General features: G+C 37.9%; 1 long non-coding RNA gene and 1 pseudogene across 2 annotated transcripts in view; one reads left to right on the top strand and one right to left on the bottom strand.

Moving 5' to 3' along the window:
- The window catches only part of LOC144234285 (uncharacterized), an 882,104-nt gene that overhangs the window by 79,613 nt on the left and 775,851 nt on the right, over positions 1 to 26,640 (top strand). The window lies entirely within an intron of this gene.
- On the bottom strand, positions 20,768 to 21,496 carry LOC144234287 (uncharacterized; annotated as a pseudogene).

Genomic DNA, 26,640 nt, shown 5'->3' with positions numbered 1-26,640 from the left:
CATTGAATTGGAATTGCAGCAAATGTTCCAAATAATCTCTGTAGGATTTCCTGTGAAACCAATTAGCATACATTTGAAAAAGTGCTGGTGGGGTTAGGGACTTATTCTGTAGTCATTAAAATGAATTGGCCCATACTGGCTTACAAACTGGTAACTGGCAGAGCAATGACTTAAAACCAAACCAAAGCCTATTTCTCTGTCCACTATACATGCCTTCCCCTACCTGGATACAGAACTCATTCCAAAATTTAATGGTAAATTTTCAGGAGAATTTTCAAGACTTTTCTAAAATCAGAATGTAGACTGGATGTTATATAATGCCAAGTCCGCTGCAGTGGTTCTTAATGGAAGCTGAGTGGGCTGGCTATGCCAGTAATGGATTACATCTATACCTTTTTATTTGAGAATATGAGTCACATTCCAAGATCATCCCCAAAGTGACACAGATTAAAAGTGATTAAAATGGGAATTCACGGTCTTGCATGGCTTACTGTGGGCCACTGTGGGCACAGTGTTCCATATTGGTTCAAGAGCAGTATCTCTAATATAACCCAGCTTAGATTGCTTCTCAGACCGTCTTTAAGATTTAGCAAGTGTAGAAAACAAGAATGCCAAACTGAAATTTATTTGGCAAAAGAGAGGTTAAACTTTAAAATTAGCCATCTTCTGGAAACATGAAAAGCAGTTACCCCTATCCCACCCTATTTGGAAATCTTTGAAGGAATTTGACATTTTGACAATCTGAAATGTCAGTCATTCATTCTGTAGCAAATGCATAGAAACCTACATAAAATTTGCCTGTTTGGCTTTTCAGATCTGTTGAACAAAAACCCTCTTTGGACTTCGGCTAATAGTACTAATCAAAACTTTAATAATAGACTTGTCATTTATTCTTTTTTATTATAAGTTGGATGGGACTGGAGTTTGCTTGTGCAATTTTCACACAAAAGAATATGAGATGAGTGTTTCAGGCTTGTTACAAAATCATGTTTGCAGGCAAGAAAGAGAAGGGAATAAAGCTGGGCCTAAGGATTAAGAAATTCCTTTCTAATTTGGCTAAATTTTACTTAGTCTGAGAGAGGGAAAAAAGAGATTACTTCTCATTCACTCATTAGTCCCCATTCATTTATTGACCTTAATGTGCATTATCATGCAGTAAGCAGAACAGTTAGACCACAGTGTGAGCAGATTAGATTCTATCTCATTGCTTGTGGGGCTCATAATGGAAATTAGTAGAGCAGAGAGATTAAAATGGATTTTTAGATAACACTGGGTTCAAATTCTGACTTTCTGCACCTTGTCTCTGATAATTTTTTTTTATATTCCTAAGTATCTTTTCCTTATTTGTGAAATTAACTATTACAATAATGCACATCTGAACAGATTTCTGTGAGAGTCACACCATGCATCCACACGACTGAGCTCAGCAATTCGCACTGTGCCTATTATTCTATGTTCATGTTGTTGTGGTGTAGCTGAACATATTATTGCAAAGTAGTGCAAATTAATACTGTAGGCCAGGCACTTTGCATGTGCTATCTCACTTAGCCTTCATAGCGTTCCACTGTTTCTTTCGTTTTACTAGTGTGAAAATAGAGGCATAGAGCATTCAGGAAGCTTTTAAAAGGTCATTCAGTTCATAAGTGGCAGAACTTGAATCACGTTTCTGCTGGTCCCCAAACCCCTGTGTTTTCTACTCTTCAATGCTGTTTTCTAACTTAATATTAAACTGAAAAGAAAGTATAAGAAATGTTCATTTATTAGTGGTGATCCTTTGTTATTGCTATTTGTTACTAACCAAATCTGCACATTTATATCAGTATTTGTATATAAAATTGAATTGCCAAAGCAAATATAAATTTTCTTACTTCACGTGATTTCCCAGAGAATTTCCCAATGAATATGTCCTCTTTTCTCATAAGTCTTTATATAGATGAGTTTTGGTGGAATTTTCCAGCCCTGTTTTTGGAGATGGCACTTGCAGATTCAAAATTTGAGGGTTCTGAAAACAAATATTGTGTTTTTCATAAAATTACAAGTAGCCCTTATATATTAAGCACTAAAGGAATATTGAAGCAGGCAGTCTGAGAAGACAGGCCCTGTTTCAAGCCATATAGAACAGTAGTTGGATAAGTGAAGCTAATTTGGGTCAGAGAGATTCGCACTCAGAGCTCCATCTCAGTCATTGTCTAGCAGTGTGGTTATGGATAAGTTCATTTTTCAGGTTGTTTCCTTAAGTGTAAAGGATAACCGATCAAGATAAATAGCATCTATTCATGAGGGTGTTTTAAGGATTAAATGAGAACCTTGTCCAGATTAATTAGCCCAGTGCCTAGCAAGTAGCACTGAATAAACTATGGATGTGATTTTGATGCTGTGTGGTTGTATAGGTCTCCATGGCCAGTTCTTTTCAAGTTCAAGTAAAACATTCTAACAAATATCCCATCCACAAGGATAGATAAATCTGTGAAATGATGTTTTGATGGAAAATGTTTCCTAGAAAGTTCTCTATTTTTACTTATTATTCATATTGCATCAGAGAATATTTTCAATTAAGTGTTCATGTACACATTAAAGCATCTGGCAATCTTCTGTTGAAGAAAAGTTCATTGTGAAAAATCAGCATACAGCTAGCCTTTATCAGCCCTTTCTCAGCTCCTGCAGGAGTGAGAGATAGGGTTTAAAAGTTGCAGCCCTGGGGGGTATAAAGCTCAACCTGACATATCAAATTCATCAAAGTATACAGCAGTCTATACATTTATAGAAGAGGACATAACTCCTCCCTTAGAAGATAATTGGACCCAGTACCCAGATCTTGGTTTCTAATGCCGTGCTCCAATAGAAGGTACCAACAATCCTTGGATAGATAAATGGCTGATTTTAGAGCTGGGACATAGACTATACAAGATAAACCTAGGAGATCTAGTAGCACTAGAAACTAAGTAATTGATGAAAACTCAAAATGATGAAGAAATACCAAAAGGACATAGAAGCCAGCTGAAAAACCTCCTGCTGACCAAAGATGGAACAATTTGAGTGACGAAATAGACAATGTAGTATTACCCACTACATATGAGTACAAAATAAAATGTACACTGATATGAATAAATGATAAAACATGAAATAAGGGAAAGGAGATGAATCTCCCACACAGAATTTCAAATAATATATATATAAATACTTGGGGCGCCTGGGTGGCTTAGTCGGTTAAGCGTCCGACTTTCGCTTAGGTCATGATCTCGCAGTTCGTGGGTTCGAGCCCCGCGTCGGNTATATATATATGAATACTTGTTCCTCTACTCTTTGGTTATTGACTATACTTAGTGACTTGATTACAAAGAGCACAGTATGGAAAAGAGGAAAAATGACTTTAGAGTAGAGGATCCTAGCAAATACTACCTTAGATAGTTGATTAATGTTAACACCAGTGATAAATCATGTGTTGATCACATGTGCCACTGATATGTGCTGAGAATGGCACTTCACCTGTGGGAGTTTTCCTTCTCTAAGCTCTTAACCTCAGTCTAACTATAAGGGAAAAAAAAAAAACAAACACCCAAACCTAAATTGAGGAACACTCTATAAAATACCTAACTTCAAACTGTCAAGGTCATCAAGGAAAATCTGAGAAACCATCAAAGCCCAGCAGCCTAAGGAGACATGACAACTGAATGTAACTTGGTATCCTGAACGGAATCTTGGAATAGGAAAAGGACATTGAGAAAACCGAACAAACTATGACTGAAGTATGGAGTTTAGATAATAAGAATGTGTCAATATTGATTCATTGGTTGTAATGAACATGCTGTAGTAAATATACATGTTAGCAGTAGGGAAAACTAGGAGCAGATTAGACAGAAACTTCTATCTTTCCATTTGTTCTGTAAACCTAAAATGATTCTAAAATAAAACATATAATGTGCAAGGAATTCCTAAAATGTCATAACTAGCTTTAAACTGAAGTTATTCTTTTAAAATTTATTATTAAAATTTTTAATTTCTTTTAAAAATTATTCTTATTGTCCAATATGGTAGTTACTAGCCACCTGAGGCTATTGAGTTCTTCAAATATGGCTCATGTAAAATGCCTTAAGTATAAAATGCACACCTGCTTTGAGAGACTTAGTTCATACAAAAAAAAAAAAGTAAAATATTCTCATTAATAATTTTGTTATTGATTACATACTGAAATGATATTTTGGATATATTGGATGGCATAAAATACATTATTAAATTATTTTTCTTGTTTTTACTTTTCTTAATGTAACTACCAAAACATTAAAAAAAAATGAGGTGATCCTCGTTATGTTTCGAAGCTGTTAATGAGGATATGTATCTTAGGGGAACAATTTTTACTGTGTTTACTTAAAATGTTTGCTTATATGTGATTTTCCATATTTTGTTGTTTTTATACATATTTTTTAATGAACAATAACCCAAGAGCTTAAGGACAAAATCAAAATAAAAAGATTTAGCCTTTGGAGGAGATTTTTACATTTTGTTATTCATTTGCCTGAGATAACACCTGAGACTGGACTGGGCCTATGCAGTCTTAATGGATGGTCTTGGAGGCTAACATCTCGCCTCAGATGTTGCCTACAGCAGCCATCTGTTGTGCTGCTAAGATTTCTCTGTGCATTATCTTCCCTCTCAGATTCAGTGAGATGCCCCATAGTAAGTGTGGAGAAAAAACAAAGTAGAGAAAAGTTCTTCTCACTTTTTATCTAAAACTACGGGTGCTCTTCCACTGAACAATGAGTAGCTATATCCCAGCCTTACAAAATCTCATCGATAGCCCAAAGTAAATAGTGTTTTATGTGAGTAAAAGAACACTGATTTTATTCATCACCCTGTCTTCTGGGTAATGCCTGATGATTAAAAGCCAACCCACCACCACCAGTACCACCACCACCAAAAAAATCTGTCATTCCCTTCCTTTTATACCTGAAAAAGTCCTCATTCTTCAAACCTAGCTTCAGGCATCTGTTATTGTGAAGATTTTTTTTTCATCACAATCTTAAATATCTTCGTGCTTCCAGGACACTGGCTGAAAAGCACCATCTTTGACAATATTGTAACATATTCTTTACAGGATGGTAGAGCTACATCTCACTCACTTGGTTTTGAGACTGTTGGGAGAAGAGACTAAAGAGACATGGTGGGAAGGATTTTTGAAACTAACCTAGGTGCCAGCCCTTGCTTTGGACATAACAAAATCCAATGAGGAGTCAAATAAATATATAATAAAATAACCATATCAGTATGAAACAATAGGTAGTTAATGAATGAATGAATGACTGTAATAATGACATCTTTTCCTTATATATAAATAGGTCAAGTTTTTGAATATGCTACTTCACTCCACTTACATTTATACAGGCCTTGTTTGGAATCTTCTACTTCTTATAAAATATAATAATTCTCCCTAAAATCTGCCTTATTATTTTCCCTACTTTCTTTTAAAACTACTAATGAAACACCCAGAGTTCGAGAGACCCCAAAAACAGACCACCAGAGACCAGAGTCAAAGCCAATCGGCAAGGGTCGTTTATTTGCAGGTTCGAACCTGGACCTCCGCGCACTCGTCGCCGGTGACGCTGAGAGGCCCCGAACAAAGTCTTTGCAGCCTTTTTATAGACAGGAGTAAACAAGTCGTGGGGAGGGACAGGGGATCTCTATGGTTACAGGTTTGTCATTGGTTGATATTTAAATGTGAACATATACCACATTTGATTGGTTCCCGCCATCAGGTTTTTGGCGGGATCCAATTACAACATTTAGGATACCTTTGAATTCAACCAATCACAGAGCGAGCCTAGGGTCTTGTTCGGCGACTAACAGGTTAACTTTAACATTAGGTAACAGGGTCCTATCTATAGTTTCTATCTCCAGGCCTCTCCCTCAGTAATGTGGAGGGTGGTCGCTGGACTTTCCTGATTGGGTGTTGCAAGGGTGGTTTCTCCTGCCTTGGGCAATGTGTAACTGCCTGATAGTTTCAGGAAAGCTGAAACTCAGCCTTAAGCAATGGTACAGAAGCGGAAGGAGCTAGTTAGGTTTTAGTTTCCCGTAGTGCAAGCACTTGTACAGAAGCAGAAAAGCTGGTTGAGTTTTTGGTTTAGTTTGTCTAGGCCCCTCACTCCAAGGAGCCGGCACCGATGCAAGTGCAAAAGGGTCTTTATTACAAGCTTGAGCAGGGGCTCACCCAGCCTGCTGGTGTCATGGCAGCAAGGTGAAGCCAAGAACAATAGCGAACAGGGTTTTTAAGGAGTAAGGGATGGGGGTGTTACAGTACATGTAGCATCATCACATAAGCACCAATTACAATTACAGCTTCGACCATTCAGTGTCTGTGAGGTGTTCATTACTTTTGGTGGGACCCAATCATGACCTTTGAGAATCCTTACTTAATTTTGGGCTCTTCACTAAGCAATACTATTTTGCCCTTTTAATGCCGATAAGTCTACTATAAATTTTAATGGCTAGAACTAATTTTGGAAGAAATAGAAAAAATAAGAGAGGCCTTGGTATCCTAAGGTAAGACAGAACAGCTTGAGCCTCTTGGAGATCATACTGGAGCATGGGTTTTGGATGGAAGCGTTTAACTTAATTTTGGGTAGATATAATATTTGAACTTCATTGCACTCCTGTTGTTCAGGGAAGGGAGAAAATGGTTGCTTTTAACACAGCTAACAGAACTCTTAAAATAGATTTCTAAAATAAGATAAAATAATCATTGATGAGGCTTTTTTTGGGTGACAGTAGGGTTTGTGGGGTCCAGAGCCGACAGCCAAGAAAGAATTCTTGAGATGTCTGTGGTGCAAAAAAAGGTGATTTTTATTAAAGCACAGGGACAGGACCCCTGGGCAGGAAGAGCTGCCCAGGGACTATGAGAGATTGGTTATATACTGTGCAGTTGGGGGAAGTAAAGCCCAGGGGAAGTTTTCAGTGAGACTTTCATATGCTAAAGAAGACTCAAAAGGATACTGGAGGCCTAGCTATTGTCAAGGTAAGGTTGTTTTTTCCCTCTAGCAAAACATTAGCAATAAGACAGTAGGGAGTTTCTAGAGAAACTCTGCCACCCTCAAGTATTTGTCAATGGGCTGCAGGTTATAAGGAAATTTAATTTTATCTGCCATTTTCTTCTGCCTTTGTTTCTCACATCAGTCACAATATGTTATAAATTAGAAACATCTACTTATCCGGGGAACAAAAAATGCGAACTCACAGAGTGGTAAAGATATTTTCAGTATATATGTCTGACAAAGAACTTACATCCAGAAGACATAAAAAACTTCTATAAATCAATAGGAAAAAGGTGGTCAACCCCATGAACAATGGGATGAAGGACTTGGGTATTTCACACAAAAAAAGATATCCAAATATATGAAAAGAAATGTTCAGTTTCATTGGTCATGAGGGAATATAAATGAAAAACATAATGCATTTTCACTACATATCTGTCAAGCTAAGATGAACAAGATGGAACATATCAAATGTTGGCAAGGATATGAATGGATCAGAACTCTCCTACACTTGCTGGTAAAAGTTAGTTTGGTAGAGATATTTGGAAACTATTTGATAATGTCTACTAAACCTGACCATTAAATGTAACCTAAGTGATTCACTCCTAAGTATATATTCAAGAGAATATATATATATGCTTTTACCAAAATCCACATACTAAAACATGCATCACAACTTTGTTTGTGAAAGTCCTTTCACAGCCCTGGGGTGCTGGTTATGTTTCTATGTTTCTATTTCCTTGCTAATTGCATGTGTGTGTTTAGTTGTAAAAATGTATCAAACTATGTATCAAATGTATAAGCAAATAATCCCAATAGGAACATTTACAAATACGGTGCTGCACTCCAAATCCTTGTCCATTTAAGGTGTGGGCAAACAGACAACATTGCAGTCCCAGGAGCACATCTATGCGGTTGCATAGGAATGCAGCCTTTACACAGATGTGCTTGGGCTCCTTGTCGTTAATATTAACAGACAGCTATTCTACACATTCTCCCGATAATTTATATGTATTTTGCCATTTAATCTGCCCACCAGTCTCAAGAAGTAGAAATTCTCTCCATTTTATAGAAAAGAAATTTACTTGATTTGCCCAAGATAGTGGTAGGCTTGTTGTGCCTGAATCGCGAGTCCCAGAGACCTCCAAGGAGCCGGCACCGATGCAAATACAAAAGGGTCTTTATTACAAGCTCGAGCAGGGGCTCATCTGCCTACCTGTGTCGTGGTAGCAAGATGAAGCCAAGAACAACAGCGAACAGGGTTTTTAAGGAGTAAGGGATGGGGGTGTTACAGTACATGTAGCATCATCACATAAGTACCAATTACAATTACAGCTTTGACCATTTAGTATCTGTGAGGTGTTCATTACTTTTGGTGGGACCCAGTCATGACACTTGAGAATCTTTTGAAAATGACCAATTATGAGGTGAGTTCAGAGGGCCCATGTGGGGTTCAGACAAGCGGTGAGAAATTGGCTAGTTTGTATCTGCAGTTCCCAGCCTTGACTCAGACCATAGGANTTTTTTTTTTTTTTTTTTTTTTTTTTTGTTCTTCAGGCTCAGCCTAATCCCCTTGTCAGTCTGACTTCAGAACCTGACCTCTTAGCTACCATGCCATAGTTCTTTTTTTTTTTAATGTACTTAATTTTATGCAATTGAATTCCTTCCTCTACAGTAGAATATTTTAAAGGGAAATTATTGTCTGTCAATGACCTATAGCCTTCTCTGTACCATCTGGCATTCCCTTAATCTGGAATTCTAAAATGGCATTTGTGAACCAAGTCCCTCTGTATGCCTAGAATATAGATTTGCTAACAACACTAATATACTCTCTGGAGAGCAGCTACAAATTAATACCTTGTGGGATATGCATTTGCTGAGGAGGCACAGATGAGTGTAGCCATGGAAAGAGCCTGCACAGTGCAAGGAACCTTAAGTTCCATTTTGTCAGCATCAAGTTGTGTGGTGCTAGACCTGATATTTGTGTATTCTGAGCCTCAATTTTTATAGTTTTAAAATGGAAAAAAAATAATTACTTCTCGGATTCCCAAAGTGTAGTATTTGGCTCATTCTCTCCTTTACCTTTTGGGTTTTGCTTCCTTTCTTTTTCTTTCTTTGTTTCTTTCTTTATTTCTTTGTTTGTTTGTTTCTTTCTTTTTCACTTTGTGCTATGTACCATCTAGCCACTCTTACATATGCTATTTCAGTTTACCCCCACAGTAATCAAAACATTATCTATTTCTATTCTCACTTCTCTGATGTGGAAATTGAGGCTAAGAGAGATTAAGTAGTTTGGTTAAGTTCAGATACCTGTATCATTTCTCCTCTGTTACTTAATGTCTCTGAGCCTCAGCTATCAAATGGAAGTAACTGTAATCGTTCCATCTGGTGCCTAGGGTGTTTTGTTTTGTTTTTAATTTATTCATTAGTTTGTTGTTATTGTTAGCACTTTTGTTTAATTTCACAATTTACTGAGTGCCAACTATATGCCAGGCAGTCTACTAGGTACTTTCAAATATATCATCTCACTCATTCTTCATAACAATACCGGGATTGAAATTAAATCTCTTTTACAGATGAGGAAACTCAGGTCTCAAAGTGACCTGGTCATTTTCCCAAGCACATCCACTTGGAATCCAAGCCCAGGTTTACACTTCAACATGCAAGCTTCACTGAGCTCAGGGCCTTCACATTTTATGGTTCTGTGACAAGAAATGTTAATACAAGAAGTAATACTTTATACAGTAGTATAAAGGAAACACTTAATTTTGAAAAAAAAAATGAATTTTGTGTCCGAAACAATGCCATCCACCTCTTTCTCTTTTCATACTAAATTCAAATGTTACCAATCACTCCAATTATTGATTCTGTATTTATGCAAAAAAAAAAAAAAATCTGTGAAGTGCCTAATGAGACTAAGCACTGAGAAACTAGGAAGGGAAACCCACTCTTCCCTTCTTAAGGAATGCTTGGATTAAGTAGAGGGTTAAGATTGAGATAGGGGAGGTAGAGAGACAGGATAGAAAAGGAAATATAATTAAAATCCATGTGGCATTACAGAAATAAGCACTGAAGCAGGGTTCCTAAACCAAGTGAAAGATGAGGGCCCGTTTATTGATTTTTGAAGATGAATAGGAGGCAGCCACACATACAAAGGGTATTAGGGTTTCCATAGCTTACGTGAAAACTATAAAATGATAAATATGATAAATTCTCAGATAGGGAGTAGTTCCAGGTATTTGTCCTGAAATCATGGTGAGTGACAGGGCCATGAGTTTTGAGATCTGAAGCTTTTAAAAGTTGAGGAGCCCTCATTAAGGAAAGCATACATAGAATTAGGTAAGATAGGACATATTTATTTAAAATAAGAAAATAAATCACTAAAAAAAACCCTAGATTTTTAGAGACTTAGTCCCCTTTCTTCCTGAATTAGATTATATAGAAATGTTTCAGTGGAAATGATTCTGTATCAAACTTCTTCTCTCTGCTTAGAGTATTCTATAACTCCCAACCATCCCCAGTACTGACAGTGGCCATGTAAGTGAAAAGGTTTGAAATGTAAGCAACATAAACTTCACCATAATTCTGTCTCTGGAAGAAGGTGAAGCTGGTCTGGTATGGTGAATAGAATTCTAAAATGGTCTCTAGATTCCTACTACCTGAAGACATGTCCCATATAATGTTCCCTTGAATGTAATGTGACCTGTGGACATAATGGATGTGCCATCATGATTAAATTACATTATGTGGCAAGGTGAATTTTGCAGATGCAGTTATGGTGTCTAATCAGTTGACAGTGAGTTAATCCACAGAGAGATTATCCTCGTGGACCTGACGTAATCAGGTGAACACATAAAAGAGATACAAGAATAGTTTTCCTGCTGACTTCAAAGCCAAAAGCTACCACATCATCAGAGGGCCATATGGTAAGGAGGTGTGAACAATTTCTAGGAACTAAGAGCTGAGAGCCAACAAGAAAGTGGTGATTTTAGCCACACAAGGATAAGGAATTAAATTGTGCCAGCTGCATGAGGTTAGAATGGAACCCCATGCTCCAGAAAGAAAAATAGTCTAGCAAACATCTTAACTGCAGTTTTGTGAGATCTTATGCAGGGGACCCAGAAGAGCCATGCCTGGACTCCTGACCCATAGAAAGTGGGAAACAATAAATATGTATTGTAAGCTGTTAGATTTGTGATAGTTTGTTATACAGCAATTGAAAAGTAAATATATCAGGAAAACTAAAACAAAAGAATGGTACGCCACACTGAAATTCATAATGCTGCGATGATTGTTGCTTCTATAAGACTTGTACAACAACAAAAATAGCTTAGCCTATAACTTTGTGACTTGTACATGTCTCTGGGGGTTATAAGTTAAGGATAATTGCTCTTTTTTTTTTTTAATTTCTAGGAGAGAGAGAGAGACAGCGTGAGCAGGGGAGGGTCAGAGAGAGAGGGAGTCACAGACTGAAACAGGCTCCAGGCTCTGAGCTGGCAGTCAGCACAGAGCCCGACGCGGGGCCCGAACCCACGAACCGCGAGATCATGACCTAAGCGAAAGTCGGACGCTTAACCGACTAAGCCACCCAGGCGCCCCAAGGATAATTGTTCTATTTTATTTTTTTAAATGTGTAATGTTTGTTTATTCTTGAGAAAGAGAGAGAGGGAGAGACAGACAGCTTGAGAGAGGGATGGAGGGAGAGAGAGCAAGAGCGAGAGCGAGAGAGAGAGAGAAAGCGAAAGAGAGAGAGAATCTGAAGTAGGCTCCAGGCTCTGAGCTGTCAGCACAAAGCCTGATGCAGGGCTCAAACTCAAGAACAGTGAGATCATGACCTGAACCAAAGTTGGACACTTAACTGACTGAGCCATCCAGGTGCCCCACAGTTGTTCAGTTTTAGACACTAGTGCTAATTTACCAGGTGACCCTGAGCTCATTATTCTCCCATATAGGTTTCAGTGTTCTTGTCTTCACAGTGGGGGATTTGGGTAACTTGATCTCCAAAGATTTTGCAGCTTTAACAACTCCATGGAATTGCCACGTGTATTGCCAGATGACAGGCTCCGTGAAAGCCATTGGCCCCTCTGTACTTTTGGGTAGGTTCTATTTGTCTAGGCACCCAATTTTCTTTCCACTTCAAAGTGGACTAGGCTCTGCACTGACACTCCCTTTCCACATAATATAATTATAGAAGAGCAGATGATTCATTCTCCAAAATGTTCTATTCACATAGATTCACCACACCTAAAACAAGAATCTTCTTGACCCGAGAATCTTCATTTAGAACTTGCTGATTCAATAGAAAGACATCAAATTACATCCACTGTTAATTTTAAATTAACTCAACACATTTAATTAACACCTCTTCAAACAGAAAAGGAAATAAGGATACTTTCCATTAAAGGCAATGAAGACCACTTAAGAGATTTTTATAAATCAAATTTAAACCCCATATCCATTTAAACTCTTTCACAATTAAGAATATTCAGGGTAGAGATGCACATAAAGCAATTAGCAGCTCCAGAGAAGGGACGGGGGAGGGATACTAAGCAAGATTTGATTAAATGTTGAAATGAAGTGAAGCTGAGGCTTTGCATAATTGTGGAAGAGGAACCTAGTCCCTCAGGTATATGTTAAAACTGGAAGGAAAACTGTAAAACCTGTGAGCTCACTAAAGACCATTAAATGTTATGGGGCACACGAGAAACCTGCTGAAACATTAGGTTCTAAAGTCTTTCTAATGGGAAAAAAAAAGTAGGTCTGCAGCAGTAGACCCCACGACTCTATCATTAGTTCATTAGATGGCCCCTAGGTCACTTGACTTCTTTGGCCTTCATTTCCCTTACTTTAAGCAACATGATTTGATATTTATATTAAATGAGTATTAGAAGGACCACCTGTTCCTTGAGCTTTTGGTGTCTGTTAAAATATAGAGAAACCTTTTTTATTTTATTTTATTTTTTTAAAATATTTTTATTTATTTCTAGGAGAGCGAGAGAGACAGCGTGAGCAGGGGAGGGTCAGAGAGAGAGGGAGATACAGATTCTGAAATAGGCTCCAGGCTCTGAGCTGGCAGTCAGCACAGAGCCCGATGCGGGGCTCGAACCCACGAACCGTGAGATCATGACCTAAGCGAAAGTCGGACGCTTAACCGACTAAGCCACCCAGGTGCCCCTAGAGAAACCTTTTTTAAATGGCCAAATCAATTTTAGGAAAAGCTGGAAATTAAATGGATTATTTTGTTCTTGTTATTGTTGTTGTTGTTGAATTAGAGAATTTCTTGAAGTCTTTTCTAGGCTCTTGAGGCCTAGACTCTCCCAGGTGATTATATTGTCAGCTCATTTGATAAAAGGGTACCCTGTTTTTAGACAGTATCTAAGAACTGTGTTGAGCAGTACACATGCCAAATAACACCAGATGAGATGATCTCTAAAGACCTTGAGGGCCCAGCATCCTTTGGATCTTGATCATCTTGTCTGCACTTTACCTCTAGGTACATTCATGAGCTGGAAAGGATGTTAATAGGCATAGCACTTTTGACAGTAATTTACTAAGTCTCCTTGATGAAGTCAAACATTTAATTAAATATTCATTAGTTTGAAACCTGAGCCTTGTTAACCATGGATTTATTTCAAGCATGCATTGAGGGACTTTCTCTTTTTACAATCTCTTTATAGTTTCAGATGTACACACTTACCCCAAAGTTTAAATTATTGAATCCAAAACCATTTGCCTTGCAGAACATTTTGGTTCCATTCATTCTTTCCTTCTGCTTACCTACTTCAGGTAACACTAAAGTAAAGATTGTCAGGCTGAGACAGAAATTAACTCTACACAATCGTAGTACAATGTGTGGAAAGGAAAAAGAGTATGTAACTTTGGGATGGGAAGGTGCTTTGGTATGGGATGGCCTGGGGTTTATCTCTTAGCTAAATTATACTATCATGTGGTCCTGGGCAGGTTAATCAAGCACTTCTACATCCTTTGTCCTTATCTCCAACAATCGTTGGTGTAAATAAGCTGTATATTTCCTGAGTATTATTAAAATTCATGAATTAAGCATTGCTTTTCTTTTTCCTGTAGCAGGTGTGATGTTTTTTCTGTGAATCTCCTAAACTATTGGGTAGTATGACCACATAAGCTTGATAATTATACATACGTGAGTCTCTTCTGTTTTAAGCAATCTCCTTTCATTTAAAACAGTCACTGTCGGGGCGCCTGGGNAAAAAAAAAAAAAAAAAACTTAAAAAAAATTAAAAAAAAAAATAAAAAAATAAAAATAAAACAGTCACTGTCACTTTAGTTTAAAAGTTGAGCCTTTTAGAGTTTTGTCTCCCTCCTTTCCTCCACAAGAGTGGAATTGGGAATCTTTGAAAGGATTCTATAAATAGTACTCCTCACCTCCAGAGTTTGAGCCAATTGAGAAATAACAGCAAAAATAAATAAAATGACCAAAATATAACATTTCTTTGAGTCCAGGGAAATGTACTCATATTTTAAGGCATGCCATTATGTTATAATTTTAGATAAAGCACTGTTAATTACTATTTAACAATATACTTTCTTACAACTTTTAATTTCTATTTTACCCCTGAAAAAATAGACTTAGTTGTTCATATATTTTTATTTTGCATTGGTCTTATCCAAACATAAAGAAAACATGAGCCAATTAAACTGGCAAAGAGTTTCATAAAGCTTCATATTGGGAGAAATATTTTTCATTTAGATAGATCAGTTTCTGAGCTGCTTCTGTATAATTTTGCCTGTGTCTTGTCAGAAGTCTTGGTGACTTGGCATTCTTAAAATAGGCCCATAGAAAAAAATCCAGAAGTCATTGTGCTAGACTTTTTTGTTTAAGCTTTTATTATTTATTTAAAGAGAACATGCATGACACAGAGAAGAGGGAGAGAGAGAGAATCCCAAGCAGGCTCTGCATTGTCAGCACAGAGCCTGATGTGGGGATGGAACTCATGAACCATAAAATCATGACCTCACCTGAAACCAGGAGTCAAAGCCGAATGGGCTGACTGAGCCACCGGCCGCCCTGGTGCTGGACTTTTTTTTTTTTTTTTTAATGTTTTATTTATTTCTGAGAGAGAGAGAGACAGCATGAACAGGGGAGAGTCAGAGAGAGAGAGGGAGACACAGAATCCGAAACAGGCTCTAGGATCTGAGCCATCAGCACAGAACCCGATGCGGGGCTCAAACCCACAAACCGTGAGATCATGACCTGAGCTGAAGTCGGACGCTTAACCAACTGAGTCATCCAGGCGCCCTGGTGCTGGACTTTGAAACCAGATTTTCAAAGATGTGGAACTAGCCTCATTTGCGCTCTTCCTTCGACAATATTCCCAAGCATATTAAATGTAATCCCTCACTGTTTGTTTCCTGAGGCTTAAAAACAATCCTTAGGACTTTATCCAGCATTTCTGATACCCATTCATCAAGTTTTGACACAGCCACATTTGATATCAGTAACTGTGTAGGCAGTGACCGCTGCCATGACTGCTGCCTGGCCAACAGTGAGCCTTCACTATTGATGAAGTGGATTTTTTTAAGTGTGATTAATATATAAAAGCAAGTGGTCTTTCTAATACTAAACAGAAATGGATTGAGCTATGGACACAGAGGCTCTGGTATGATATGCGTGCATCCAGCAAGAGGCTGGAGCCAATAGAAAAAGAAAGGGCTCTGCCTCGCAAACCTGTTTCTCCTTTCAAACTAGTAAGTCAGTTAAGCCAAAATAGGTGTGAGGATGTGGATAGAGGCCATGTGTGAGGATATAATAGTCTACTTTGTATATTCTGCGTTCTCCTTGGTCTCTGGTACACAGTGGCTTATCTGGTCGCTGCCTCAATGTGATGACAACCATTGCTGGAGGGAGAGCCCATGAAGTCTCCCTACTCCCTTGGGGGATCTTCATAGCTGTATTAGCATTCTGGTATCCTCATGCTACGACATGCACAGGTTCTCATTTTTTCTGCACACCCAACCCCATGCTGTGGGAACTGATGGAGCAGCCACAGTCCAGCTATCCAGACACATTGCACATTGTTGTTGCTTCATGCTGTAGCCCCATACCTTCTTGAAGATGCCATACACAGAGCTTCTTTTAGAGACTTGAAGCCTAGAGGCTTGATGCTACAAGCTACCCATGGATCTATGGACCTCTCATGTTCTCAGGTGTCACCAGAAACATACTTCTCTGGATATTTCTATTATTCTCTTCTCCCCTGAGTTTCACACTGAGAGAGGGAAAGTGAGGACTCACTCCTCTTTGACTTCTCATTATCTCTTTTTTCTTGCCTATACTCGCTCATGGTTAAAAGGACTTAGAGTTCAACCTTTCCTTGCTTTCCTTTCTCTTTAATTTTTTTCAATAGTTTATTTATTTTTGAGACAGAGAGAGACAGAGCACAACTGGGGGAAGGGTAGAGAGAGAGGAAGACAGAATCTGACACAGACTTCAGGCTCTGAGCTGTCATCACAGAGCCTGACACAGGGCTTGAACCCACGAACCGTGAGATCATGGCCTGAGCTGAAGTTGGACGCTTAATTGACTCAGCCACCCAGGTGCCCCAAGAGAGCCTTGCTTTCTTGTCAGAATATCCCTCTTCCTTTGCACCTCCTTTCCCCCAGGTCTGTAATTCCCAAGACACATGATTTAAGGGTAGGGTAATAATATGATTTATTATTCAAGTTAGGATAATTCTGAGTGTGAAAGGGGGCACTATTCAGAAATACACTGGGAAGATGTGTATAAGCCAGGGACAAGCAGGGTGGTGGATATCATGATATGCCACCCATATCCCCCTTCAGAGGTTGGACTCAGTTGTAGGGGAGTCAGTTTACCCACCATCACATCCTTTTTCCAGAGCAACCAATGACTGATCGTGTGTGTGTGTGTGTGTGTGTGTGTGTGTGTGTGTGTGTNGCAACCAATGACTGAGCGTGTGTGTGTGTGTGTGTGTGTGTGTGTGTGTGTGTGTGTGTGTTGGTGGGGAAGAGATATAACGATTTTTCTTCTTCACATCAGGACAATTCTGTAGGGTCTTCTCAGCTTCACAGCTCCCTATGAGATTGGCTGGAGCTACCCTGAGATTCAGTGCATCTCCTCCTTTCTTTCTGTCCAGTGCTGCTTCTTTCCCTTCCCTTCCACAAATGTAAATCCCAGGATACCGTCAGATCAGCATCTTTCACTCTCAAGTCCATAGTCCATCTCTAAGTTTGCTGCTCAGGGAAACCTACCAGAAACACCAGGCAAACTGATAATGTATGGTCACCCTATTTATGGGGGACAGTGATAGAAAACACAAAGGCCTTTGCAGTATATAAATTATACCTCAAAAAACCTGACTACACACATATGTACAAATGCAAACACACAGGAGGAACATTTGCAGAATATTGCAAAAATAAAATTTGAAAAATATCCCTATAACTTTGTGATGTGGGATACAACCTAACCTCACATAAAAATTGAATGAGAAATGAGAGACTCATTGTGAAGATCCTGAGAGCAGGTCTGACACTCAATATATAAGAAAGCAGCTAATCTTGTGTTTTTTTCCCCCCTCTTTTCCCTTTTCCTATTCTTCCACATAAATAAGAATTTTACTCTTCATGAAAAATGTGATTTTCTCTCATAGCCCTGTTTCAAATATCCTGAAACCTCATTATAACATGTTTGATTATAGAGTATGATCTAGACCATACCCAAAGACTTAATTGCTAATATATTAAAATGACCTCATTAATCATGTTGTATTGCATGAAAGGCAGACTTATTGCAAAAACCTCAACAAAATAGTATAGCAAAGTTCCCACCTAGCATGAGAGCAGCCTTTACATTGTTTTTAAACACATCACCATTGGCATCCACTCATTCATTTATTCAAAATACACTTATTTATTAATGTCTATCATGAGGACACTACTTATTGAAGGTGTAGAAATTAATATGATTTTCTTATTGCCATCTCAAATATTTTTGCTTAGGAGTGAAAATAGATACGTTATTGAGTATTTTTTTTATTATATCATATTCTAATAGAGGAGTTTCTGGATGCTGTGGAAGTTATAGTAATTAACCATGCCAAAAACAATCAAGGAAATCTGAGATGAAGTAAAGGCAGTCTTGGTTCTGATGGAAAAGTAAGAGTCTCCCAAGGCCTCCATTTTAAGGCAGAGGGAACAACTCATGAAAAGGCATAGTGTTAATATAGAACTTAGAGTCAGCAGTAATCCACAAGTAATTTTTTAGGCCAGGGATATATTGTTTATGCATGGACGAGGTAGTGGAAAGAGCTGGAAGAGATAATAAGAATAATTAACCTTTAATATCTACTATACACAGTCCAGTGTTCCACTCATATTGTTTATATAGTTATTAGGTTCTCATAGCAGTTCTATGAGTTAGGAACTGTGATTATCCCCATTTTGCAGGTCTTAAAAGAGAGGCACCAAAAGATACTGTCACTTGCCCAAGTTCACAGTTAGAGCAAGGAACTAAGGTTGGATCTTAACCCATGCAAATCTGGCCCCATATGCCATTTTTTAAAACTGTGCTCTATGCTTTCATTATTTTGAAGGTGATATGATCCCATTGGAAATCATTATTCATACTGGATGCAAATTGATGGTAAAACTACATTATTTAGTCATATGAAATCCATGGATGGCAAAGTTACCAGAAGTTGATTGCGGAACACAGATGTCATAGGAAAGAAAAATAAATCTATCTCATCTTAAATCTAGGCATTCGAAGTGTCCATCAGCAGGAATGTAAGGTTGCGCTCTGTAAAATTTGTGTAAGATCAGTTTTGCAAATACAGCCTTTGGAACATGAAATGTTAAGACTAATTTTATTTAAAATTATAATGTTTAAACATATGAGATTTTATGTTTTTATTTTGTTTTCATTCCAGTTAGTCAACAAACAGTGTTATCTTAGTTTCATGTGTACAATATAGTGATTCAACAAGTTCATACCTCACCCCGTGCTCACTGGGACAAGTGCCTTCCTTAATCCTCATCACCTATTTAACCCATCCCTTCATTCCTTTTCCCTCCACTAACTATTGGTTTGCTCTCTATATGTAAGAGTCTGTTTCTTGAGTTGTATCTCTTTTTTCCCTTTGCTCATTTGTTTTGTTTCTTAAATCCCACATATGAGTGAAATCATATGGTATTTGTCTTTGATTTATTTCACTTAGCACAATACTCTCTAGCTCCATCTATGTCCTTGCAAATGATCAGATTCCATTCTTTTTTATGGCTGAATAATATTCCACTGTATAATAATAATAATAATAATAACAACACATTTAGTCTGTGTATATATATATTTAATATTATAATTATATATGTTCAATCTTCAGACTATATACACATACATACATACACATACACTTGTTCTTTTTCCATTCATCTATTGATCGGCATTTAGGTTGCTTCCATATCTTGGCTATTGTAAACAATGCTGCTATGAACATAAGAGTGCATATGTACCTTTGAATTAGTGTGTTTGTATTCTTTGGGTAAATACTCAAGACTGCAATTACTGGATTGTTGAGTAGTTCTGTTTTTAACTTTTGGAGGAACCTCCATACTGTTTTCTAGAGTAGCTGCACTAGTTTGCATTTTCACCAACAGTGTAGGAGGGTTCCTCTTTCTCCATATCCTCAATGGCACCTCATTTCTTGTGTTGATTTTAGCTGTTCTAACAGGTATGAGGTGATATCTCATTGCAGGTTTGATTTGCATTTCTCTGATGATAAGTGGTGTTGCACATCTTTTCATGTGTCTGCTTGCCATCTATGTCTTTGAAGAAATGTCTGTGCATGTCTCTGCCCAGTTTTTAATTGGATTACTTGTTTTTTAGGTGTTGAGTTTTATAAGTTCTTTATATATTTTGGATACTAACCCTTAATCAGATAATCTTGTAAATATCTTCTTCCATTCAGTAGGTTCCCTTTCTCTCTCTCTCTCTCTCTCTCTCTCTCTCTCTTTCTTTCTTTCTTTCTTTGGGACTTGTTCTTTATTTCAAAAAGACAATTGTCAATTTTCAGTATCAAAACAGTTTTACTATTGGTCTCTTTCTCTCAGTCAGTGCCCAGAGGGAGCATACCAAAGGAGAGTGCATTTTAAGGTGCATTTTAAGCCAATAAGCTGCAGGATGTACACCTAACAGACCGCATAGTAACCTCACCAAAAAGGGGAATTGGGTAGGGAAAGAAACTTAAAATATCAGCATGTTGTCAGTCCACAGACTGTAGAGAGAGTTCTTAGCCCAATGAGGTGACCAATGTTCCTCAACCCTAAAGAAACAAAATTTCAGAATAATTTAGAGAGGGCAGTATGTGTTAAGCTGAAAATTTGCTTTCCAAATGTGAGGAAGGGGCTAGAGAACTTGCTGCTTCAGAACGGTGCAATTATTTGGAATGTTTTACAAACGGTTGCTACATCAACAATAAAATAGGTAATTACAAAATGTATACATCACAACATGCTTTTAAAGATACTTTGCATTGTGTACATCATTCCCTAAAACATTGTCCCCAAAGGTGCTCAGCTTAAAGCCTGTTGGAATGTCTGGGGAGAGACAGAGACAGTTTGGTGAACAAGACACAGGGGTTGGGGTGGGGGAAGTGGCAAAAGGAGAAAGCAGCCTTCCAATTAAAGATCAGCTCTCAGGTTCAAAGCCAGCTTCAGCCTTCAGAGTCTGTCTCAGAGGGAGGAGCGTGTCAGGGGGGGACTGGGCTGCTCTGCATCTCATTCAGGTCAAGCAGAGTCTGGTCCAGCATCCTTTGTATACAGAGGTGTTCCTCTTTGGTGCATTTCAGCTTATCTTCCAAGTCATCAGCCTTCTTCTCCAGCTTGGCCACAGACCTGTCAGCAAACTCAGAACACATGGGTTTCAGCCTCCTTGAGTTTATCTGTAAGAATCTTCATCTCCTCCTCATATGTGTCTTCCTCTTGAGAGTAATTTTCTCAGACACTTCAGGTTCTGGCCCATCAGTGTAATCTACTCATTCATCTCTGGGCAGTGAGATTATGTCAGCTCAGGTCGTTCCTAGTCCCCCTCAATAATCTCCAACTTCTGAGCCCCCTTCTTAGTACTTCAGATTTGCATCTTCTGCGATGTGCTAAACTTCTTAGTGTTGATTTCCTGGAGTTCCGTCTTTTCTTCATCTTTTAAGGCCTGGTTTCCAATAGCATCCATACCTCTCTTGCTCTGAGCAGCAGCTTTCTCAGCTTCCTCCACTTTTGCAGGGCAGTGGCCAGGTGCTCCTGGGCACCATTCAGCTGCATCCTAAGGTTCAAGGAGGGCAGTTCAGCCTCAGCCTGTTCTTGGCTGCCTCCCCCCTCAACTTCCTGTGCAGGTTCTGAGCCCACTCCTCTGCATCACCCGCCAGCTGCTGCAGAACGTGGACCCCGCGCTTCACCGCCTCCACGGTGGTGCTCCCTGCCATGCTGCCCATCCACCCCCTGCTTGCTCTTAGCTTCTGGCCTCCTTCTATCCACGCTGCAGCCAGCCACTTCTTACCCCCACTTCCTCCCATTCTACCCTGAAATACTGGGACTCCAGTAGGTTCTTTTTTAGTTTTGTTATTTCTTTCACTGTGCAGAAGCTTTTTATTTTTGATTTAGTCCCAATAGTTTATTTGTGCTTTTGTTTCCCTTGCCTCAGGGGACCTTTCTAGGGAAAGTTACTATGACTAATGGCAAAGAGGTTACTGCCTTTGTTCTCTTATATGATTTTTATGGTTTCAGGTATCACATTTAGGTCTTTAATCCATTTTAAATAAGTTTTTGTAGATAGTGAAAACAGTGGTCCAGTTTCATTCTTTTGTATATTGCTGTCCAGTTTTCTCAACACCACTTGTTAAAGAGACTATCCTTTTCCCACTGGACATTCTTTCCTGCTTTATGGAAGATGACTGACCATATAGTTGAGGGTTTATTTCTGGGTTCTATTCTATTATTCTATTGATCTGTGTGCCTATTTTTGTGCCAGTACCATATTGTTTTGTTGACTATAGCTTTATAGTATAACTTGAAGTCCGCATTGTGATGACTCCGGGTTTGCTTTTCTTTTTCAAGATTGCTTTGCTATTCAGGGTCTTTTGTGCTTCCATATAATTTTTAGGATTGTTTTAGTTCTGTGAAAAATGCTGTTAGTATTTTGATAGAGATTAATTGGGTAGTATAGACATTTTTGATAGTATTCATTCTTTCAGTCCATGAGAATGGAATGTCTTTCCATTTCTTCGTGTACTCTTCAGTTTCTTTCATCAGCATTTTACAGCTTTCAGACTAGAGGTCTTTCACTTCTCTGGTTATGTTTATTTCTTAGGCATCTTGTTTTTGGTGCAATTGAAAATGGGATTGTTTTCTTAATTTCTCTTTCTGCTTCTTCATTATTGGTGTATGGAAATGGAACAGATTTCTGTGGTTTGATTTTGCATCCTGTGACTTTACTGAATTCACTTATCAGTTCTAAAAGTTGTTTTGATGGAGTCTTTTTTGGATATTTTATATACGGCGCCATGTCATCTGCAAAGAGTGAAAGTTTTACTTCTTCCTTACCTTGGAAAGGTAGGATTCCTTGGATGCCTTGTGTTTCTTTTTGCTATCTTTTAACTGTAAATAGTACATACAATACTATGTTGAATAAAAGTCAGGACGGGTGCCTGGGTGACTGTCCAACTTCGGCTCAGGTCCTGATCTGGTGGTTTGTGGGTTTGAGTCCCGCTTCAGGCTCTGTGCTTATTATAGCTAGCTCAGAGCCTGGAACCTGTCTTTGGTTTCTGTCTCTCCCCTGCTCACACTGTCTCTCTTTTTCTCTCTTAAAAAATAAATTAAAAAAAAAAATAGGGACAGTGGACATCCTTGTCTTGTTCCTGACCTTTTAGGAAATGGTATATTTTTCCCCATTAAGGATGATATTAGCTGTGGGTTTTTCATGTATGGCCTTTAATATATTGAGTTATGTTCCCACTAAACCTACTTGATTGAAGGTTTTTATCATGAATGTATGTTTTACTTTGTCAAATGCTTTTTCTGCCTCTAATTGAAATGATCATATAGTTCTTATCTTTTGTCTTATTGACATGTTATGTCATGTTGATTGATTTGCAAATATTGAACCACCCTTGCAACCCAGAAATAAATCCCATTTGATCGCAGTGAATGATTTTTTTAATGCATTGTTGAAATTCATTTTCCTAGTATTTTGTTAAGGATTTTTACATCTGTGTTCATCAGGGGTATTAGGCTTTAATTCTCTTTTTGTGTGTGCTGTATTTATCTGGCTCTGGTGTCAATGTAATGAATTTGGAAGTTTTCCTTCCTTTGGTATTTTTTGGAATAGTTTGAGAAGATTAGGTATTAAATCTTCCTTAAATGTTCATTAGAATTTGCCTGTGAAACCATCTGGTCCTGGAGGTTTTTTGTTTGTTTGTTTGTTGAGAGTTTTTTGATTCATTGCTGGATATCAGTCTGTTTAAATTTTCTATTTCTTCCTGTTTCAGTTTTGGTAGTTTATGTTTCTAGGAATTTATCCATTTCTGTTTGGTTATCCAATTTGTTGAGGTATAGTTTTTTATAACATTTCTTATGATTGTTTTTCTCTCCACTGTGTTGGTTGACATTTTGCCTCTTTCATTGGTAATTTTACTTATTTGGGTCCTTTCTCTTATTTTCTTGATAAATCTCGCTAGAAGTTTATCAATTTTATTGACTTTTTTTTCAAAGAAACAGCTCCTGGTTTCATTGATCAGTTCAATTTTGGTTTGTTATGATTTTATTTTTTTTTTTTTAATTTTTTAAAATGTTTTAGTTTTTTCTGAGAGAGAGAGAGAGGGAAACAGCGTGAGCAGGGGAGGGTCAGAGAAAGAGGGAGACACAGAATCTGAAACAAGCTCCAGGCTCCGAGCTAGCTGTCAGCACAGAGCCGATGCAGGTCTTGAACCCACAAACCGTGAGATCATGACCTGAGCGGAAGTCGGGCGCTTAACCGACTGAGCCACCCAGGCGCCCCAGTTTGTTATGATTTTTAGAGTATACTTCATTTATTTCTGCTTTAATGTTTATTATTCCCTTCTTTCTGCTGGTTTTAGGTTTTGTTTGTTCTTTTTCTAGCCTCTCTAGGTTTATAGTTAGGTCATTTATTTGCAATATTTCTTGACACTTGGGGTAGGCCTTTATTGGTATATACTTTCCTTTTAGAGCTGTTTTTGCTGCACCTGAAAGATTTTGCACCATTGTGTATTCATTTTCATTTGTTTCCATGTACTTTTTATTTCTTCTTTTGTTGCCTGGTTGACCCATGTTTAGTGGCATGTTGTCTATGTATTTGTGGTCTCTTGAGGCTCTGAGCTGTCAGCAGAGTCTGATATGGAACTCAAACCCATGAACTGAAAGATCATGACCTGAGCTGAGCTTAATCAACTGAACCACCCAGCTGCCCCATTCTTTCTCTTTATTCTTTGCATATGTATTAGTAGTGTTTGATATATAGTTACCATTAGGTTTGAATATAACCTGTTTTGCATATAGTAGTCTATACTTGATGTTTGTTTACATTTTAACCTATTGTTTACTCTTTTCCTCTCCATGTTTTAGGTGTATGTTTTTATATTTTATGTCTTTATTTTGTGAGCTCTTTGATTTTTTATGGAAATATTCATTTTTACTGATTTTGTGTTTCCTACCTTTATACTATTACTCTGGCCTCTCCTCTCCTTTTCACTCAAAGAATTCCCTTTAATATTTCTTGCAGGGCTGGTTTAGTGGTCATGAGCTCCCTTAGTTTTTGTTTGCAGATAGACTTAATTTTAAATCATGGTCCTATCCTCTCACCAGCTTTAAGACATTTGTGAAGATCACCTACTTCTCAGGACAAATTTCTGAACTTTAAAATGGAAACAAACAAATATATAATTCTCCTCAAAGAGCTTTTGTGAAGATTAATCTAGTTAAATTCCTAAAATAGGGTAGGGTCTTGATAAATGTGTGTTGCCTCTTCTTATATCCTGCAGAATACTTTTAAATTATAAATAGTTTCATGTGTCGAAGGATTAAAATGCTGATGACTGACAAGCTCCAGCTTTTATTCTGAGGGGTATGTTTTGTTTTTTGTTTTTTGTTTTTTTTTTTTTCTTTTTTGAAGCACATCAAAAAATATTCCTTCCACTGTAGTCATTTTGTTTAAAACCCGGTAACTTTGACCTTACAAAGTCAATACTGTTGTTTATATTTCTTGACTTTGGCAGAAAACAAGGTTCCAAGCACTGAAGCAAATCTTTTTGTCTCCCTTGATCTATTTTTCTTGCCTTGAAGAAATGTTTCATGTATTTGACTTCTCTATTTATATCTCAATTCACAGTTACCAGATTTGCATGTTCACATTCACATTTTCATTTGTAAGATTTATATGGAACATGTCCTTTAGATAAGTGTGCAACATAAAATACAGACTTTCATAAAGAATAAAGTGTGTTTCTTCTCTAAGAATATATGAGCCCTGAACATAAATTCTGTAACAACAGTGTCCTGGGGGAAATTTTTTCATGTGTTGAGAAATCACATGGGTAACTGAAAACTGAAATTTTCCCAGTAAGGAGAATGGTGGATCAAGTCTTTCAGGGCAGGGAAGAGTGAAAGAAGCCCAGGATTAGGCTTAGTTAAGAAGAAAACAAGATGGGGACACCTGGGTGGCATAGCCGGTTGAGCGGCTCAGGTCATGATCTCACAGTTTGTGGGTTTGAGCCCCGTATCAGGCTCTGTGCTGATAGCCTGGAGCCTGCTTCCGATTCTGTGTCTCCCTCTCTGTCTCCTCCACCTCTGCTTGTACTCTGTCTCTCAAAAATGAATAAACATTTAAAAAAGAAATTAAAAAAAAGAAGAGAACAAGATGATGGTTCTGGGTAAGCCAAAAGAGGGAGTATGTCCAGCAGACTCAAACTCTATAGACTGGCTAAGTTGGGGGCAGCTTGATAATCATATTAGTTTTTCCATTTACACAGTCATAGGCAAAAATAGAGAGTAGAGCCAACAGATTGTTGGTGATGGAAGCCTAAAGTATTGTGGTTAGAGGAGGATAACTAAGCAGATGTGCCCGGTTCACATCCATGTCTACCATATGACCCTGAGCATTTTGTGTAATCTTTCTGAGTTTATTTCCCTTTCTATAAAATGGATAAGATAATGCTTATTTTATGGTGCTATTTTGAATGTTATTGTGATACTAATATGCAGAGTATGTAGCCATGCTTTTTTAAAATATAAAAATTTTGAAGTAGATGATAGGCAGTATTCTTATTAGGATCAACATTTTTCATCTATATTCAAGGTGGTTAGAGAGAGAAACAGAAAAGAGAAAGATTTACCTGTATAGTTAACTTTGACTTTTTAAATCTTACTCAAGCAATTCCTGTTTTTTTTAACTGAAACAGTATAGTATCATTATTGCATTTTATCATTTCCTTTGATATTTTACTTCATCTCCAGCCACTAAAACAAACTCTACTGCTTTCTGGCCTCGAGGACTCTGAAAATAAATGGTTTCTTATTAAAACTAGTGGTTCTGTGAAGCACCAGCCAAAGGTCCAGC

The sequence above is a fragment of the Crocuta crocuta genome, unplaced genomic scaffold (genome assembly GCF_008692635.1).
Source record: "Crocuta crocuta isolate KB4526 unplaced genomic scaffold, BGI_CrCroc_1.0 scaffold561, whole genome shotgun sequence".
Classification (NCBI taxonomy): domain Eukaryota; kingdom Metazoa; phylum Chordata; class Mammalia; order Carnivora; family Hyaenidae; genus Crocuta; species Crocuta crocuta.
The sequence above is the reverse complement of the archived record's forward strand: the minus strand, read 5'-3'. Positions and strand labels throughout refer to the sequence as shown.